The following is a 20,809-nucleotide window of genomic DNA, read 5'->3' on the forward strand; positions in this document are numbered from 1 at the left end:
TGAAACGTACTAGCGCAGAATTAATACATCAGCCGTCTTAAGTAGGACTATATATCCCTACGGATGTACAGAGCCTCGTAGGCTTTTGCACAGCACCGCTCCTGTGCCAGGTAAGTCCACTACGGGGTCACCATAGCCCGTGCTACTTGCAACTATTTCCAGAGTAGCTGAATCTAAAACATCATCATCTTAGGCTTGTCCAGGCCTCCCTTGTTCCATGATTTACGCCCAGGATGCAACCCATAACAGTTGGGTAACTCCCGGGCAACCATTTACTACTAGGTAAATAGGTATCAGATGAAAGGAAATTTGCCTACGATTCTCGTCCTGCCTGAGAATCGAACCCAGGACCAATCGATTTTGAGCCAACTGTGTTAACGAGGTTAGACACCCAAATATTAAGGATTTAAAAACACTGAGCCGACTAATAATTGTTTTATCTTAAGCTATCAGCGATATACATTAGATTTTTACCACGAAAAGTCCGCGTTTAATACACAATATGAATAACCTTATGCCATTTCAACACTCGCGAAGTTGAGGCATTTCTAGTTTATTTGTCGCAAAGAAAAGCGAGCCAGTCCCCCTTGACACATTTTCTTTGATACGTAATTTAACCCCAAGAGCTGATGACTACACAAAATTCCCTATCAAAGGACGAGGTTTAATAAGCTACCGACAGAGTTAAAAAAAAACAGCTCGTCATGCCAGAAAGTGGGATTAGGGTCACTAGAACCTAATCCCTTGAAATGTTATTAAAGGATTCAATGTCCTTTTTATTTAGAAAGAGTGAGGGGGGGGGGGAGAAGTAAACAACCTTACGACAGATCTAGGACTTAAAAAAAAGTTATGTGTATAGAATAGAATTTGCCTGTGGCTTTGTGTGTTTGTATCTGGCAGAAGTAGGAGACTAAACGCTTGGGGCTAACCTCACCCAATGTTACAACTTGAAACAGGATGAGAGGGGGGGGGAGGGGGAGGTGTTACACAAGTTCCATAGACCAGTCGGGGTTGGCCCAAGTCCCATGCTTTGAGAAATATTGGCATTTAAACCCTACTCGCCCCACCCACCCCCCCCTGCTATTTTCATGAAATTTGACATGAGATCAGAGGTTGTGTCTTCTGTAGAGTTTCGATGCTTACTCCTGAACGATTTTTATGGTTTCCTTGAAAACAACGAAGGTGAATTCTTTCGTATTACATTTTCTGAGGTGTGGGAGAGAGGGGGGGGGGAGAGATTTTGTAGATTGTGTTAGCCATCTTCAAAATAAAAAAATAAAAAGATTGTGATGTCAGTCTGTGATGTAGTCAGCTCAGCAGACATGTTTCAGAGCTCCCAGACATTCCATACAAACTCAGATATCCCCTTCTTAACAGCCGTGTCTAAAAGCGTATTTATTTGGGTAGTTTGCCTCAAAGTTCCATAAAAAAAAATACTAATTTGTGCCCTAAAGAACGTTTTAAATTTATTATTACCTCATTTAAGTTATACACTTAAAAACTGGCGCAAGATTGATTCGATGAATTCCAGCTCCTGTACCCAAAGGTTATTCAGAATCGTGAGATCAATCGGGAGTATCTATTTATTCTAGACTTGGGAACACCTACATATGAATGACCGCAAAATTCCATGTTCATCAACCCGACAAATGGTAACGGAACCCCCATAATAATCCATCACGTAGGCTAGGCTATACCATTCCATTACGGACCATAACTAACATTTTATTATCTGGGACTGGCTGCCAGAGCTCAGCTCAACCAGCTGAACTCTTAAGTCAACGCCATAACATTTTTCAGCCCTAAACACGGATATTTGCAGCAATGAACACTCGCCCTAGCATCTCAAGACATGTAAATTCAAGTCCATATCTTCAGTCCAAGATATTAAAACCACGATGGAGTTTCAAAAACATCCAAATTAAATGGTACTATTTACCACAAAGTGGCACTAAAAATAAAAAGTTCAAAGTAGGTTAGCTTGGCATTTTAAAAGCAACCTTCTGTGGTTGATTGTTCAATAAACCCCTGAACTATATGTTTAACACATCTCTAACCCTGTCCATGGAGGACAGAAGAAAATGTATATATGCTGGTTAGCATTGTAAATGTGTGGCCACGTCTGTGATAGGAAAAAAAAAGTTCAAAGTAATGCTGAAAGTATTAGTCACTGATTTATTTATAAAAAAACTAAGTTTAAATGACTATGCAATAATTCCAAATGCTTCCTCGTACGATGTCTGAATAAGCATGAAATATCTTGGTAGGGTTTCAAATAACACCGTGCGTTACATAATTAAATAAACGAGTAATGATTAATTACCCTACATGAAGTGTGATGCCGTTGCATACATTGTCACGTTACTCTTGATTTAGCTTCAAAAGGACGTTTGTGTGCGCGCGCGTGAGTGGGAAGGTTCGTTTCTGAGTAAAGGCGAGGGATGGTAATCTTAAATACTGTCTGTATGTCGCGAGCGACTGTCCAAGACTCAACGTACGGGATTACTCCCTGGTCTGGGAGCAAAATAGGTCGTGACGGGTCTGTAGCGACGCCTAGCAATGTGCTCACGGAAACCTATGTACTTCTTTGTTCACAGTGGCTTCCCAATGTCATGCTAAACCCTTCCCAATGTCATGTCGTAAGTGCGATCGCGTGTTAACGTTAAACGTTAACCGATATCATTTAGCATAATACACTGAAATGCGCGCTAAAGGAGCAAAGGCATTCTATATTACATTTAAAACATAAATGAAAGATGTAGCCTAGTGAATAAAATTGTGACTTCTGTATGTAATGTAGCCTAGTCACTGACATCATTATTAATGGGAAACTAGTCAAATTTAGATTTTGTAAATTCAACCATGAGAACAATCTTAAAATACATTAAGTAATCATAGCAACAATGGGACCTTCACGACTGACGACAATAGTTAAGATGCAACTGTCCTCCTACAAAGAACGTCGCTTTTCGCTCGTATGCATTACATAAGGCCAAAAATTGTCGTGCTGGAAAATGGAAGAGGCTCGCGAAAGTGACGTACTGTCCCGTTTTCTGTTTTGGGTCCTCTGGTAGGTTAGGAGAGGACACTTTAAATTGAACGTTTTCTTGACGTTGGGAAACCTTAGGAGGACGGACTAAGATGAACATCGACATTGACACTGCGGAAGTCACTTTGCCTTCTCACTACACTCCAGTCACCACTCTGCCGTGGAAACCACCACCACACCATTCTCGAGACTTATTCAAGGCCTCGCTTGATTTCAGGACCTGACAGATGTATGTTGTGATCTTTTAAGTATCAAAAAAAGTTGTGACCTTGAAATCCGTTTCATATGCCACTACAAACTGAAAAACGGAGACTACCATGCCATCCTGTAAAATTAGGCCCAAAGGATACCATCCGACTCATAAATAACAATGTAACTTCGCAGTTTTAATATGCAATATGGATTTGCCTGCAACAGCTGCAATTTATGCCCTGCGCCGCCAAAATCCTTAATCGTAAAATATATGTGGGCCTGTTGGCTGCTCAAAGCAACAGCCTGTTGGACCAAGTTATTACAAATCGAGCCTGGCCTCAGGCCGGGTTCGGGGAGTAGAACTCCCGAAACACTCCATGTATGCTCCAGGTAATCACTTTAATGACTCTCGTGTTCTTGAGGATATCCTCAATGCATCAAAAATTTGCCAGTGCAGGCTACTGATCACATGCCTCACCTGGTATGACTAGTAGTCTCTTGATTCATTATGTAGCCCCTAAGTGTGTTAATAATATATATATATTAATGAATCTTGTCCTAGGGATCGAACCTATCCGCAATCGCTGGCGAGGAGTGGGGGCGAGCGAGCTACCAATACACCTCAAGGATTGCTAACGGCAATCCGTCCTCTCAACTAATAGGTCACGTTTTCTTTACGTTATTAAAACCAACGCTACGTATCGTTTCGATAGGTTAGGATAGCTAATTGGGTTCGTACGTGTCTAGTTAGGCTAAAAGGTTGGATTTTTGACGGAGTGGCAAATCAAGTGAACGGGTTGTAACTGTGGCTACAGTTATCGATCAACAGCATAAGCGATTTAAGGTTAATGCATTTATCTCACAAATAATAGCACCAGTTTGTCACATAACTACATCACTAACTCATTTACATAGTTTAATTAACGCATTAAGGTTAAGTTACAACTTCGTACGAACTTTCAACTAATTCTATCAACAACAGGAAATTTTGTAGTATAGAGTTGGGTTAATGGGTTTGACGTTTTCTCAGTTTGAAGTATCTCTTTCAGTTGCATATATACATTTTGATGTTTTTCAATTACGTTTATACAGTTTAAAATATTTTTCCCAATTGCTAATTAACACACAGTTTGAAGTAATTTCCTATTTGCAAATATAATTAATTAAGCATTCGAATATATAGCCATAAATCCTTACAAAATAAAGCCTTTACTTTATCTGTATTTTGCTTCAAGTATTAATTACATTTAACATTTGTTCAAGTGAGAAGGTGGAGCAGGAATTCCACTAGTAGGTCCCCACAGCGACCAACGTCGCCAAGCTAAATAATTAGATAATAAATTTGTGGATATTGTTGGAATATTAAGCCCACATAACACATCCACCCCACTTACTTAAATGGATTTTATCCAGATTTCCGACATTTAAAATCTACCAAACCTTTCCCAACCTAACCCGAGCTTAACGCAGCCTAGCCTAATATATCCTAACCAAAACACATACATGGTTTGGACAAAAAGAAATTCGAGATTTAGGCTACGACTGACCCTCCTTCACACACCGTTACTGAAAGGAATTAAAGGAGTGGTGTTGAAGCCTCGTGTAACTCAAGAACCTCAAGTAATATTGATTAGGTTATGCTGGGGCAGCTTTAGATAAGGTGATAGCGAGAAACGGACAGAGTACCGCGAGACTGAGGGAGTTATCAGCCTCCTCTCTGCACACACGTGTGTCGAGGTAAAGATAAGGAGACGTCAAGTGGTGTGATTCATTATCTCGGGTCAAGCCCAGCTCGAGGCCAGGCTTGATTTGTGGGAGCTTGGTCCAACAGACTGTTGCTGGGAGCGGCCCGCAGGCCCACATATCCACCACAGCCCGGTTGGTCCGGCACTTCTTGGAGAAAATGATCTAGTTTCCTCTTGAAGATGTCCACGGTTGTTCCGGCAATATTTCTTATGCTCGCTGGGAGGTCGTTGAACAACCGTGGACCTCTGAGGTTTATACAGTGTTCTCTGATTGTGCCTATGGCACCTCTGCTCTTCATTGGTTCTATTCTACATTTTCTTCCATAAGTTGTTGTTTTGCTGTGTAGATTTGGTACCTGGCCCTCCAGTATTTTCCACGTGTATATTATTTGATATCTCTCTCGTCTCCTTTCTGGTGAGTACATTTGGAGAGCTTTGAGACGATCCCAATAATTTTGGTGCTTTATCGCGTCAGTGTATGCCGTATATGTTCTCTATTCTATTTCAGGAATCTCTCCTGCTCTGAAGGGGGAAGTGAATACTGAGCAGTACTCAAGACGGAACAGCTCAAGTGATTGGAATAGTACAACCATTGTGATGGTATCCCTGGATTTGAAAGTTTCAGGAATCTATCCCATTATTTTTCTGGGTGACGCAATAATTGCTTGGTTATACTCCCAAAACGTTAGGTCGTCAGACATCTTTATTCCCAAATCCTTTACATGTTGATTTCCAATTATGAGCAAATTTGATTGTGTTTTGTACTCTTATTATGTTTAAGGTTCTCATTTTTACCGTACCTGAGTACCTGGAATTTATCACTGTTAATTAAACATCATGTCATTTTCTGCTGCCCAGTCGAAAACTTAATTAATATCTGCGTGTAATTTTTCAATGTCTTCAGCAGAGGTAATTTTCATGCTGATTTTTGTGTCATCTGCAAAGGATGATACGAAGCTGTGACTTGTATTTTTGTCTATATCTCATATAAAAAAGGGAAAAGCAGTGGTGCAAGAACTGTACCCTGAGGTACAGAGCTTTTAACTTCGCATGGACTATTTTATTTGGTTGACTGTTACTGTGTGTTCTGTTCGACAGGAAATTGCGTATCCACCGTCCTACTTTACCAGTTATTCCCATTGACCTCATTTTGTGTGCTATCACTCCATGGTCACATTTGTCGAATGCCTTTGTAAAGTATGTGTATACAACATATGCATTTTGCTTTTCTTCTAAGGCTTCTTTGATATTGTCATAGTAGTTGAGTAACTGTGAAAGACAGGATCTTCCCACTCTAAATCCATGTTGTCCTGGGTTGGGCAGTTTATGATTTTCCATAAAACTTAACATTTGATTCCTAATCATCCTTTAAAAAACTTTATTGTGTGATGTTAGTGCAACTGGTCTATAATTTTTTGCCAAAGCTTTACTACCCCCCCCCCCTTGTGCAGAGGAGCTGTATCTGCAGATTTAATGTCTGCGTGCGGATTCTGCGTGTGTGTGTGTGTGTGTGTGTGTGTGTGTGTGTGTGTGTGTGTGTGTGTGTGTGTGTGTGTGTGTGTGTGTGTGTGTGTGTGTGTGTGTGTGTTTGTATTCACCTAGTTGTGCTTGCGGGGGTTGAGCTGTGCTCTTTTGGCCCGCCTCTCAACTGTCAATCAACTAATGTACAGGTTCCTAAGCTTACTGACTATCATATCTACACTTGAAGCTGTGTATGGAGTCAGCTTCCACCACATCACTTCCTAATGCATTCCATTTGTCTACTACTCTGACACTGAAAAAATACTTTCTAAAGTCTCTATAGCTCATTTGGGCACTCAATTTCCACCTGTGTCCCCTAGTGCGTGTGCCCCTTGTGTTAAATAGTCTGTCTTTATCTACCCTATCAATTCCTCTGAGAATCTTGTATGTGGTGATCATGTCTTCTCTAACTCTTCTGTCTCCCAGCGACGTGAGGTTTAATTCCCGTAGTCTCTCCTCGTAGCTCATACCCCTCAGTTCGGGTACTAGTCTGGTGGCAAATCTTTGAACCTTTTCCAGTTTAGTCTTATGCTTGACTAGATATGGACTCCATGCTGGAGTCGCATACTCCAGGATTGGTCTGACATATGTGGTATACAAAGTTCTGAAAGATTCCTTACACAAGTTTCTAAAGGCCGTTCTTATGTTAGCCAACCTGGCATATGCCGCTGATGTTATCCTCTTGATATGAGCTTCATGGGACAGGTCTGGCCTGATAACCCCCAGGTCTTTCTCTCTCTCTGACTCTTGAAGTATTTCATCTCCCAATTGATACTTTGTTTCTGGTCTCCTGCTTCCTACACCTATCTTCATTACATTGCATTTGCTTGGGTTAAACTCTAACAACCATTTGTTCGACCATTCTTGCAGCTTGTCCAGGACTTCTTGAAGCCTCAACCTGTCCCCCTCTGTCTTAATCCATCTCATAATTTTGGCGTCGTCAGCAAACATTGAGAGGAATGAGTCTATACCCTCTGGGAGATCATTTACGTATATCAGAAACCGGATAGGTCCGAGTACAGAGCTCTGTGGGACTCCACTGGTGACTTCACGCCAATCTGAGGTCTTACCCCTCACTGTAACTCTCTGCTTCCCATTGCTTAGGTACTCCCTTATCACCTGGAGCGCCCTACCAGTTACTCCTGTCTGTTTCTCTAGCTTATGGTCTTATCAACATCAGAGGCCCGAGACTGGTCAACACGCTTCCAATACACTAAGTGGCATAACTGGCCAACACCTCAAAGTGTTCAAGAGAGAACTTGACAAGCACCTTCAAAGGATACTTGATCAACCAGGCTGTGACTCATACGTCAGGCTGCGAGCAGCCGCGTCAAACAGCCTGGTTAAGCAGTCCAGCAACCAGGAGGCCTGGTCGAGGACCGGGCCGTGGTGACGCTAAAACCCCGAAATCATCTCGAGGATTGATCAAGGATCAAGGGTAAGGTGTGCGCGTGCGTGCGCCTGAGCATTGCTCTTGTACGTCAGGCTGCGTCTATCAGCCCCACAAGTTACAGCCCCGCTCCTGTGCCAGGTAAGTCCACTACGGGCTCACCATAGCCCGTGCTACTTGGAACTTTTTGTTCCCAGTAGCTGAATCTATAACGACAACAAGTCTAACAGTCTGGCTAGCCAGACCATCAAGCAAGAGGCCTGGTCACAGACAGTGATCTTCGGAACCAACGCACCGACATGTAGTAATGGTACCCCCCTGCAAGCCACTTTTTGTACTATTTTTATGGTCCGGAAAAAATAACAAAAAATCAAACTTAAATATTCGTAAGTCTAGTATAGCATATATGTACTATATTAGGTTTCAGCGTGTATTAGGCCTGGGATGGTTAGGTCAGGTCTGATTAGCAACAAATATAAAATATTTTCCGGTTTGTCCAAATTCAGTAATACAAAAGTCTGCTTTCCGGTGGTTCATCATGACATAATTGTGCTTTCTACCAACTTGTACTACAAGTACTTTCATTTTAGGAGGATGAGCTGTCAAGACCATACATCCCTTCGAGAGTACAGCATGAAACACCCTAATGAACAAATGTACAAAATGCGCAAGAATTGCTCACTCAGAATAGCTTGCTTAGCATTTTTACTAACGCTTACAGAAGCCACTTTGCAAAACATGCTTTTGGGTCACTATGTCTTGAATTTCAACTAGGGACACCAGCGTACCCAAGGAATAGCAAGCAGGAAGGAATGTGTGCACAAGGCGCTAGCCTCTGCGAAACCTTTGCCGCTTACGAACGCCTATGTTAAGGTATTCCGTGATTTTAGTCAAACTAAAAGACATTATATATATATATATATATATATATATATATATATATATATATATATATATATATATATATATATATATATATATATATATATATATATATATATATCGGTACAACAGGCTTCATTAGTCATCTAAAAACAGGAAATACCTGAGATAACTGAACCGCAGGTTACGGGCCGCGAGCAGCATCAGCCTGAGGGCCAAGATTCATCAACCATTTACTCATCAGCTTACGAAACCTGTGCAACGTTCCTCGACTATGGCGGCTTTGTTCATGTTCATTAACCAGTTTATGCCCTCCGAAGTACTACGACGTTGTAACAAAATAATCTTGCATTGTAAAGTTCCTAAGCTCTTAAATTGGTTGCGGACGATGAATCCCAATAACGTGATTGTAAATATAATGACCAAACCACACATCTGGAAATGAAGAAACGACGATGTTTCGGCCCGTCCTGTACCACTATCAAGTCATCTAATAATAACTATTATATATTATTGTAAACCAAATAGGCCTACATTAGTACTTACATTAATAATGTAATATTAGCCTTCTATTACAGGAAAACTTTTATCCTAAACTACCTATATATTATATGACTAGAACGGTTATCATTCACTTGTATTAAAAACGTACCCGCTACAAAATAAAAGTACAGAAATAAATTATATGTTTGCTCAGACATTAGCCGTGTTACTTTCAAGGGGCACACGCTTGCTTTTTAGAGAAACAAGTGCAGTATACCAGTAACCTATCGCCGAAGATACACGAAACAATAACTTTCAACAAACTGAACAGCCGAAATCGCTATTCAAGGTCAAAAGTAGGAGCCATTGTGAATCGAGTGGTGAACCTAGTGGAGAATCACCCTCCCCCCCCTCCCCCACGAACCACACTGAATAATTCATTCTGGCTTACTGGACCCTTGTCTCCCTCAGCCACGCTCACACTAACATCATTTTATTCATGTTTACAAATGTTATTATATTATACAGAATCCGTATGTGCATCTATACCAAGCCTACTGTATAAGGAAATAGCCTAATTTTGTTTGGTGAAACATCGTTACCAGTTACAAGTGACTGGTACCAACTGATGCTTCAACAGCCATATTTGATTATTCTTTTAGCATTGCTGATCAATCGTGATGCATAAAATATGAGAGCATACAGAGCACAAGCAGCAACACCCTGATAAGTCCCGCTGTCACCAACCTCTTTTCATAATTTGCAGACAATTTTAATATCAGCTTGAAAAACATCCAGAAAGGACAATTTTTACCCTATCAATGAAGTCTGATTGTGGTCAACGGAATTATTAAATGACGAAAAATTCCACTACATAAAAAACTAGGGACCAAGAGCTGATAATGAATAGCAAACCTCAAAGCCCAGAAGAATATTACATTTTAAGGATTTAGGCTAAGGCAATACTGTTGGACTATATGAGGCCAGAAAAAATACAACACAGCTCAGTGGATGTATGACCAGGTATACTAACCCTCGGATAAGCTTATAGCACACTTTCTCGATAAGCCTGCGGCACAGTTTCTCGATAAGCCTGCGGCACAGTTTCTCGATAAGCCTGCGGCACAGTTTCTCGATAAGCCTGCGGCACAGTTTCTCGATAAGCCTGTGGCACAGTTTCTCGATAAGCCTGTGCCACAGTTTCTGCTCCTGACAGTGTAATACCAGAATCTCCTTTGAGAAGTTCAATTATTCGTTTTAAAATGTACGATCAATAGATCTAGGCCTATATTTTCCTGCTCATACTCCATGAAACAACTGAACCACTAGGATTGTTATTTTTTTTTTTTTGCTACGACCAGTTTAGAGAATGTAGAGGTGGTAACCAATCCCATAATTCATAAAGGCCAAAGAAAAAAATTAAACCCATCTTCCTGAAATTATAGAACAGTACTTCTAGCAACTATTCAGTCGAATGTAAAACTGTTTTTATAAGTTTCACAGATTTGGTCGAAATGTTCATGTTTTATACTAATTTCTCTAGAGAGCACTAAAAATAATTAAAACATTCTTAGGTCTAGTATATAGCATATGTGCTATATTTAACCTAAGATAACGTATATTATGCCCAGGATTGCTTGGACAGGTTAGACAAAGATTCTTTTGGTATATTATAGAATGCCATTTGGGCTAATTTATTAAAAATAAAACGTTAACCTTTTGAGGCCCAACAGAAAATTTCGGTACGTTTGACCAAATAGTTGCTAGAAATACTATTTTAGGATGGCGGCATGAAACAAGTGAAGATCATGGCATTTCTCTGTGGCAGCTTAAGATAAGTAAAATAAATTCATGAAATTAAAAATACAAAAGTGAATAACGAGGTCGCAGACTTTTTAATCTAGAAATACTGTACAAATAATACAGCTAATACGATGGTTGACAAATTTTAGAGGTTGTATGGCAAGTTATTATCAATCCGGTAGGGTTGACTTAAGGGTTACGAGTAGCCCATATAGGCCTAGATTCACTCTTCATGTTACTTTGCAAGAGTAAAATCTGCAATTACCTTAAAAAAATCAGGTAATGTACATATCGAGTTCAATACCAATGCCACCTTCAGCCATGCTTTAACCTCAGTCTGGTAATTACTAGACTGGAGTTAATGACCCACACATTATGATGCTCGATAATTCCCCATCAATCATTTCTAATTGACTACGCCTTGACAGCACCATTAATAATCACTGCTTTAAAATATACTTCTTCAGGGCCCCTTGACTTAATTTTAAAGCTTTATGAGTAGGGATTTTTTTTAGGCCTAGCTTACACACACACACACAAATAAACCTATTATGAAGTGTGAACACACGAGCATGTACCCAGTGAGGGAGGGAGGGAGTTATCAGGGGGAAAGTGCCAAGCCAATATGCCTATATAGCACTAGGAAGGGGTCAGTATATGTACCTAGTGAATCAATTTGCATGTCTGTCATTTACCCTAATTAACAGACCACGTCCTGAGAATACTGTAAATTTACACACCCCTACATAACATCGTTAATTCTTAAGGAGTAAAAAAATTTAAGACATTTTTGAATTGATACAATAAAAATCAAATAAACGGCTGCACTTACAATATAAAGAATGATTAAATGGGTCCCATTCATATAGGCATAACTGGACAGGAACAGTTAAACATCAAAATAAAAGCACTGCCTCTTCTTGATTCACTTGTGATATAAAAAGTTTATTGATATGTACTGTATTGTGTAACTAGCATCACAAGATTGTCACTTGCTTAGTTAAATGAATCTAAATGAATTATGGAGTTCCATTCCTGCTTAATAAATGAAATGAAAATAAAAATAGAATACAATAAATATTCCTTATATTGGTACAAAAATTCTTGTAAAGAAATATATGCCTAGGCCTAGTCAATACCAAAAAGAGCAAGACTTATACTGCTTCACTAGAGGAGATAAAACAATTAAGCCAATAGTAGAATAGGGATCGGCCTATGGGTCTTGTAGCGCAAATAGTTTAAGTCTTCGGCTCACAACCGAGAATCCCAGGTTTGATTGCAGTGTGAAGTAGAGACGGTTGGGCATGTTTCGTTTCAACTGATGTCTCTGTCACCTAGCAGAAAATAGGTATCCGGGAGTTAGGCAACTATTGTAGTTATCGACATATGGAGGTTGTCAGTAGTTAGCTCAGGGGCGCCTCAATAAGCTAAATAGCCTTCCTGTCTCTGACTATAGGAAACCGTAAAGGGAACCAAAACAGAAGCGGTGAAATAATATTTTATTGGCTCAGACTAGGAGGTACGAGAGGTGTGTATAGGCTTTAATTGGCAGTGATTTGAATTTGAACCAAGTTGCTGGTGGATAGGTTATGTGGGTGGGCATGTGGTGGATACAAAGTTGTGTGTCAACATTGCTATCATCAACTGTTGTCAAAATGTCAAAGGCAGGTCTCCTGCATCCTCCAATGTGAAAACATTGGCATATTGGCACGTGGTGACTAAAAATACTAAAAAAAAAAAAAAAAAAAAAAAAAAATTAAACTAGAATTGCCGAAGAATACACCTCATACCAATACTCAAACTTCGACATCATTTCCTTATGCAACCAATTTAGAGAATTGTAAGGTCTTGGATCTTTCATGTGTATGGACGATGGTTGATAATATGAGGCAAATACCTAAGGTTTAGACAAGATGACTTGGAATTTAGCGAAAATCTTGTGTCTCCAAAGAATAAACCTGAACAATATGTTTTATACCAAACATACATCTCTTCTTCCCTAATGAAATTTGAAAGCCAATCACAATGTCAAGAATCATGCCATCTTAATTTTCATAAGCAATTTGTTTCACAAAGTATTTATCATAAGTTCAGTCGATGAAAATTAACCCTCAGTCTTGAAAGCATTGACAGAACTCTCTCATGACACATCAGTACCAGGTACACAACAACTAGAAGGAAGACTTCTTAATGTCAAAGTATGCTACAGTATTTGAAAACTGGATTAAATAAGAAAGTAAAAGTCTGATGATTTGAATTTCAAGATACAGTATTGTGTATTCAAAGAAAAAACAATTATATAAAGATCAGCTGATATCTTTATAATATATGATGTATTTAGAGTTTCATATGGTATTTTTTGAGTATTGTACTGCACTGATGAATTGGTACAAGTAGTATGGACCTATTTTTGTGGTATCAAACATTTCAGCCAATATACAGTATTTTGTTTCACAGGTATAACACCTGACAAAATATATCATTACTGTATTGGAGTATTACTGTATTTTCATTTCAAGACCATTGGTACTGGTCTTTAATTATAGTATCTGAGTATCAGTATCAATTAAAAAGACATTATCAGTGTTCAGAGGCACTTCCTACCTTCAGCTGAAAAATCTGAAATCAAGTGTCTTGACTGAACCCATTATAAAACGTGTTGATGAGTGAAGTTGCTAATAGACTGCCTGCTACAATAACAGTATCAATCTGAATGATCAGACTAAACTGCAATGATACTTAAGCCACAAAAAAACAATGAAATTTTTTTTTAATGTACAGTATAATTATTAACTTTGGGTAAAATAACAGGTCTCTGGACAGACCAGGGGCCAGATTTATGAAGCAGTTACGCAAGTACAGTACTTATGAATGTGTACAGTACATCTTTCCTCGATCTTTGACGACTTTGGTTACGTTTATTAAACAGTTTACAAGCATGAAAACTTCCCAATCAACTGTTATTGTTATAAACAGCCTCCTGGTGCTTCCGAGCTAATTAACTGTTTAATAATTGTAAACAAAACCGCCAAAGATTGAGAAAAGATGTACAGGGTCATAAGTGCTTGCGTGACTGCTTCGTGAATCTGGCCCCTGGTCTGTCCAGGGGCCAATCTATATAAACAATCTATAGCCTACTCTAGTGCATCAATGTATAGAGTGAAACAACAAAAATATGATATCACAAATATTCATGTTTTCTATGCATGGTAGATAGATTAGGATACCTTAGATTCAAGCATTTTAGTACACCATTTTCTGTGGCAACTCTAGAGGACAGGTATACTGTTGATAGTTTCCAAGAAATTTAATTTCTAATCCAGATGAATGGAAAGAGGTAAAAACATCTAGCACTGAATGTAATGAAGCAGCCTGAGCTTAGCTCTTGTACCTCATCCAACACATTATGCCTGAGACTCGTCTGTTACCCATCGGGGAACCAGGATCAAAATCATGGAAAAGATAACAGGGGATCAGAGAACAACCACAAAACTGGAAAAAATCCACTAGTGAGGGATATGCAGTGCAAACAGAGACAACTGTGAAGCACATGAAACGTGTTCTCTATTCACATACAGATGGGAGGTTAGTGGTGGAAAGAAATTGACAAAAGTTGAGACAAATATAGTGGCATAATGCAGGCCAGCAGTTCTAAGCAACTGAGCATACTCAACCTGATGAAGGCGAATGAAACATCATGCAAAACAAAGCCAGCTGAACTTGGTGGCTGCCAGCCAAGAGAGACAGATGAAGCTGGCTGATACAGGGCACAACTGTCAAAGACCAGATGCCCATAAACTTCCTAAAAATAATTGAACAGGGGATCTTTGTCCGCACCACCAGTTGTAGAGAAGGGCTGCACAAGTCCGTCATAAAGCCCAGATTGTAAAGCAGTTGCAGCCAGAAAGATAGTTACTCGAGAAGGCAACTCACCAAAACAAGTTCACCACAGACCAATAATAAATGGATGGCAAAATATTAAATAAATTATTCATGACATTCGTGAGACAAAAATTAGAACATGCCGCAGTTGTGGGTGTCCATATCTAAAGCAGCATACAGTATTAATAAATTGGAAAAGGTGCAAAGACATACAACTAAATGGCTTCCAGAACTGAAAACAAGAGCTATTAGTGGTAAAAGAAAACAGTGGTAGACAGTTGGAACAAGTGAGAAAGCAGTGGATGCCAAAACGGTCAGTAGTTTCAAAGCGTCTTATGACAGTACTGGGAAGACAGGACATCACGAGCATAACTCTCATCTTGTAACTACACTTCAGTAATATTGTACAACTGATTGGAAAAAATAAGAGAGCCTCTATACTCAGCTGGCCACATGACAGAGGCAACAAGAATGACCATCAGAGTACATCCTGGAAAACTGCAAATGGCAGTAAAGTAGCAGGTATATGAATCATTTGGAAAAGCATATACTTGACAAAAAACTGAACCTAGACCTCAAACACTCAATGAGGGACATTGTAAGCAGAAACAAATTAAATTCAAGTACACAACTTCGGCTAAAGTGCAACAAGTCTAACATCCAGAGAATCAGGGCTATACCAATAAGCAGGACTCTGATATGCCCAAGTTCTGTCATAATGTCTCAACATATTATTTTTTGTCTTCGTTTAGAAAACTGTTACCTACACATCATACTGAAAAGTAAATCTCATACACAGTGTGGGAGTGATGTAACTCGAGAGTCAGCTTGAAGAGGGGAGAGCCGCAACCCTTAGATCAACTATCTCTGATGGGGTATTCGGAAAAGCAAGCCAACTCCAAGGAAGGGAACCATGGCCATAGTTGGAGCAAAATTAAATGCTAAGTGTGAAATACAATGTGAGTGGTATAAACAATTGTGAAACATAAATAATATCAAAGCCATTGTCTCCAGCAGAAGGCAATGTTTCTGGGAAATCCAAGCACATCAAAGTCAATAATTACCCTGCATCAATGTTTATTTGCCTTGCTTACACAGGGATAACTAACTATCTTCAAACAGATACTTGTGTTTTGCACCAATGCTTTCTCAAGAGGTTCTCACCAATTTCAAAGTTGGTTTTGTTTACTCTCTGCCTCAGAGTAAGCAAGATTCTGATCTTGGCTCTATAGGTTAAAACAGATTAAGCAAGATCTATGCTTAGTTAAGTTAGATTAGATTTTGTTTGATCATGTTTAGCAGAGCATAAGGAAATGCCCGAAACGCTTTGCGTAATAGTGGCTTTAGGCATTGTATGTACTAGCTCTATCTATAAATCCATCAATCTTTGTAAAATCTCTTGTATGTATGTACTTTACCTAAATAAACATTTATTTATTTATTATTAAATGATTCAAAACCATAATTTCTATAACAAAAATATTTTGTATCTAACCTAATTTAATAATATATAACACAGCAATGGCTGAAGCATGCAGCTCTAGAATTTCAGCTTCACTAGCAATATTATCAATGGAGTATCTGCCTGGATATATGTATCTAGCTAACAGGACTAGCCAGTAGCAAGCCCAGCTGAAATGGAATTGTCATGATTTTTGCTTCATTAATATTCAGTAATAATTGCCTTGGTGAATTTGCTTGGTTACTTATCTTTTTTTAATTTTCTTCTGTACAACTGTTTAACACCATATATTATTTTTAATTCAAGGATCTCAGTAGTAGTCAGGTTCGTTCTCGATTCACAAATGGGAATTCCGGGTTCGAATCCTGGACAGGACAAATGGTTGGGCACATTTCCTATCACCTAATGCTCCTATTCACCTAGCAGTAAATGGCTATCCAGGAGTTAGTCAGCTTGTTGTAGTAGTGCATCTTGTGAAGGGTCAGTAGTTTGACCTGGGTAGACCTCGACACATGCCTAACAGGTATATACACACTTGCTGCCTCTCCCCCGACACAATGAATTATGTAATTTATTTCCTCAATTGACTGTGTTGTACAAAAGTTAACTGAAGTTGCCTATCTCCAATAAAATTTTTATTAAATATACAGAATATGATACAGTGGTTACTTGTTACAGAGGATGTATATTTAATTAAGCCACTAATACATGAAGCATTTCGAGCATAGGACGGAGCAGAAATGAGGTATATCTAACACAACTGGTCTCGGATGAACATCAGGAAAGAACATTTAATTTAATACTAAAGTTCAGCTAAGAGAAATTACTGAAGGCTAATATTAAATAATTAATATTAAAGAATACAATAAAACTCATTAGATCTTCGGCTATCCAGCACCTTCAAATTTAACTCTGAATCTAAAATAAAATCGTGAAAGTGAGCTTCGCTCTGTGTTCACTCTTCTGAAGTATGTTCATCCTGAACAACCAAGAGGTCACAAGTATGACACGAGACAATGTAGTCAGTTTCATCTTTCTGTCAAATCTGAAAATCTTGCCTAGCAAAAGAGAACATTCTCCCTCAACATAACTTAACAAGCGACTACTGCTACAACGCCTACCTTATAGATGGACGTTGGAATATGAGCAATATTACGAGAAGACAATAATAATCCTCGGGTTGTAGAACGTGAAGAGCTGCAAATATTAAGCACCAACCTTCCCAGTCCCGCACACCCTCACACCTCCAAGCACAACAAATGACTGCAAAGATAAACATAAACTGTAAAACCTTCTCCGACAGAATATCAAAACAATCGAAATGAAACAAAGGACAGTCTGCACACTGTTTCTGAACCTGCTTTGGGCGTTTTCTGTATAAGGAAATAACGTATGGAACCCTATACATATATTTAAATGTCAGTATTTTGTCAGCTGCGGCAAGGAATTTAAGAGCATGTATTCAAAGATCATATTATAACCTTTAAACTGTTATTTCTCGTATCTGTGAAGTATATTTTCTCGTAAATATAAACATGCAAGAAGACACGCAGAAGATCTGACACTGTTTATGAGGCATTATAGAACATTATTAACTATAGTAATAATTCATTTTGTCGGGGACAGGCAGCCTGTGTACATAATTAATAATAAAAATAATTAATTTTGGTTAGGGGACAGGTAGCAAGTTCAATTCAAGTTCAAGTATGTTTATTGAAATAAGCAATAAATACATCTCAAAGGGATAGAGTAGCTTAGGCTATTTCTACCCCCCTCTACTTCAAGTCCCTCAAGGGGCGCACAAATTCAGTGAGTACAAATAGACATATAACAGTACAAGAATCCCATTTAACATTGCATACAGCAAGTACAGCATATAATTGTTACATTCTTGGGGCAAAATTCTTGTAGCTCCTAAGTATACTGTCTATTATACCATTATCACACATCCAAACAATTTGATGTGGTACACTATTTATTTCCTTATTTCTATATTTTTCAATAAGGTGACACTCTAATACATAATGTTCTAAGGTGTGGGCGTACGGCATACTACATAATTTACACTCCTTATCTTTTTCACTGACATCAACACCGTATTGCCAGATATATTTATATCCCAATCGTAATCTCATGTAAATTGAATCCTTCCAAGTAGACTTTCCTTTTACCATAAGTGAAGGACGAATTTGTATTTATTATTGAATAATTCTTAAGTGTGTTACTACTGTCCACCATTGCCATTCTCTTTATCATTTCTTCACCCTCCTGAATCACCTTGAGTCTTGTTTTTATTTGTTTCAAGGTTAACTGACATACAACATCAACAAGAGTTTTTTCAGTGGCTCTCTTCGCTATGTCATCAACTACCTCATTCAACAGTATTCCCACATGTGAAGGGATCCACATGAATTTTACTTTATACCCAGTTTTTTCTAGTCTCTTAACATTCTCTCTACATCACAATATTCTGATATACTGGGCGTCTGCTATTTAAAGACTCTAACGCTCCTCTGCTGTCAATAAAGAAGCAAGCATTTTTACCACATTTGACTACTTCCTGTAATCCTGCTAATACTCCTTGGAGTTCAGCCTGCGTTGAAGAGACATTGTCAGTTAAGCGGCGTCCAATAACAGTATCTACAGTGCCGATGTCAGTGTACTCCCTGATCAAGACTCCACATCCTGCCTTCCCATCCCTAGCTACTGACCCATCACAATATACATGTAGAGTGTTTTCCGTAGGCAGTTTTCTAATTATACAATCATATGTTGCCCTCAGCTCTCCTATTTCATACATTTTTTCTTATGCAAGGGAGTAATTATTACATCTACATTACAATCCTCCCATGGTGGTGTAAATTTTCTCTTGGGCACAGCAATACACTCTGTAATAACATCATACTTTATAACATTATAACATAATTTATTCATATATACTCTCTCTTCCATACTGTTTCGTTAGACAGAATCCCTGGTCTTCATTTTAAAAATGAAGTCTGAAAAATGAAGAAATTTGCAGTCTCCGTGGTGTAGTGGTACGACACTCGCCTGGCGTTCCGCGAGCGCTATGTCATGGGTTCGTATCCTGGCCGGGGAGGATTTACTGGGCGCAATTCCTTAACTGTAGCCTCTGTTTAACGCAACAGTAAAATGTGTACTTGGATGAAAAAACGATTCTTCGCGGCAGGGGATCGTATTCCAGGGACCTGCCCGAAACGCTACGCGTACTAGTGGCTGTACAAGAATGTAACAACTCTTGTATATATCTCAAAAAAAAAAAAAAATAAAGAACTAGGACTGCTAAAGAACTTTTATTGCTAACTTTTCGAGAAATAAATCCCAGCCTCATATTTGCGAACATTTATGCATTGATTTTTTTGCCTAAGTTCTAATCATAATCCCTTTTGCAATCTCAACACCATCTGGCTCGTATCTTGTAACTATCTTCGTTACTTAGCCTCAAAACCTTACATTTATCTTACATATCCTCAACAGTAGATAAAAAAAGTAATTGCAGAATTCTAGTTACCTAATGCCAGCATGGTATAAAACCTTATTATAAGCTACCAGACGTATAGATCAGTGTTTAAAGTAATAATAATACATTATTATTAATGAAACAATATTATTAAAATAATAATAATACAGCTGATGCCATCTGTCGGCAGAAGAGAATACTATCAACTGGCTGGTCAACAGTGGCCATAAGATACAGCTTACGCCATCTGTTGACATTAAATTACACTTATAACAAATTACCCTACAAAATACAACTAGCGCCATCTCTTTTTTTTCCAACGCACTATAAATAGCCAAACAGCAACCCATAAGGCGGGTTGTTGTGCTCGGGTAGGAGGTTCCAAGCTCCGCCCACAGATGGTATGGGGTGCGTAATAAATGGCATATCATTGGTAGAAACTCTTTGTTGACATTCACACAAGAGCCAATCACAGGAAGGGATCAGCTAAAGGCTCCATCCACTTAATAAATCATCTTTATTCAGCACACCAGTCCTTTTTATGACATTCTGCTTCAACTTTAATCTACCTAAAAAGTCAAATGTTAAGTATTTAAAGTATTAATATAGTGATAATTAAATAATGCAGGATGTAACGAGTGTTACAGAAACATGGGCTGGCTACCGAACTTGTGACGTTATTATTGGGGGTTGCCTTGACACAAATAATGATACGCTGCTCTGCTCTCTTATCTCTGGGTACCCATACGTGGGGGGGGGGGGGGGGGGGGTTGTCGCTTCGGACACAAGACGATTAAACAGTTCGTTTTCTGTTGGTTAAAACCGTATAGATTGTTATGCTAGGCTGTATTGGGCTCAGTTGGGCTGACCTAGGTTAGGTTAGGTTGGTAGGGTCATCCTAAGTTAGGTTGGTTGGGTT

At 38.9% G+C, this 20,809-nt stretch overlaps 1 protein-coding gene across 8 annotated transcripts in view; it reads right to left on the reverse strand.

Annotated features, from left to right (window-relative positions):
• The window catches only part of Dmtn (transmembrane and coiled-coil domain 2 protein Dmtn), a 230,668-nt gene extending 212,995 nt beyond the window's left edge, over window positions 1–17,673 (reverse strand). For all 8 annotated transcript variants that reach the window (XR_011230324.1, XR_011230328.1, XR_011230323.1 and 5 more), the window contains exon 1: window positions 17,531–17,673. The gene's annotated coding sequence lies outside the window, so the exon portion shown is untranslated. The remainder of the gene's footprint in view (window positions 1–17,530) is intronic.
• Between the last annotated feature and the right edge of the window lie 3,136 nt (window positions 17,674–20,809).

The sequence above is a fragment of the Procambarus clarkii genome, chromosome 34, assembly GCF_040958095.1.
Source record: "Procambarus clarkii isolate CNS0578487 chromosome 34, FALCON_Pclarkii_2.0, whole genome shotgun sequence".
NCBI lineage: Eukaryota > Metazoa > Arthropoda > Malacostraca > Decapoda > Cambaridae > Procambarus > Procambarus clarkii.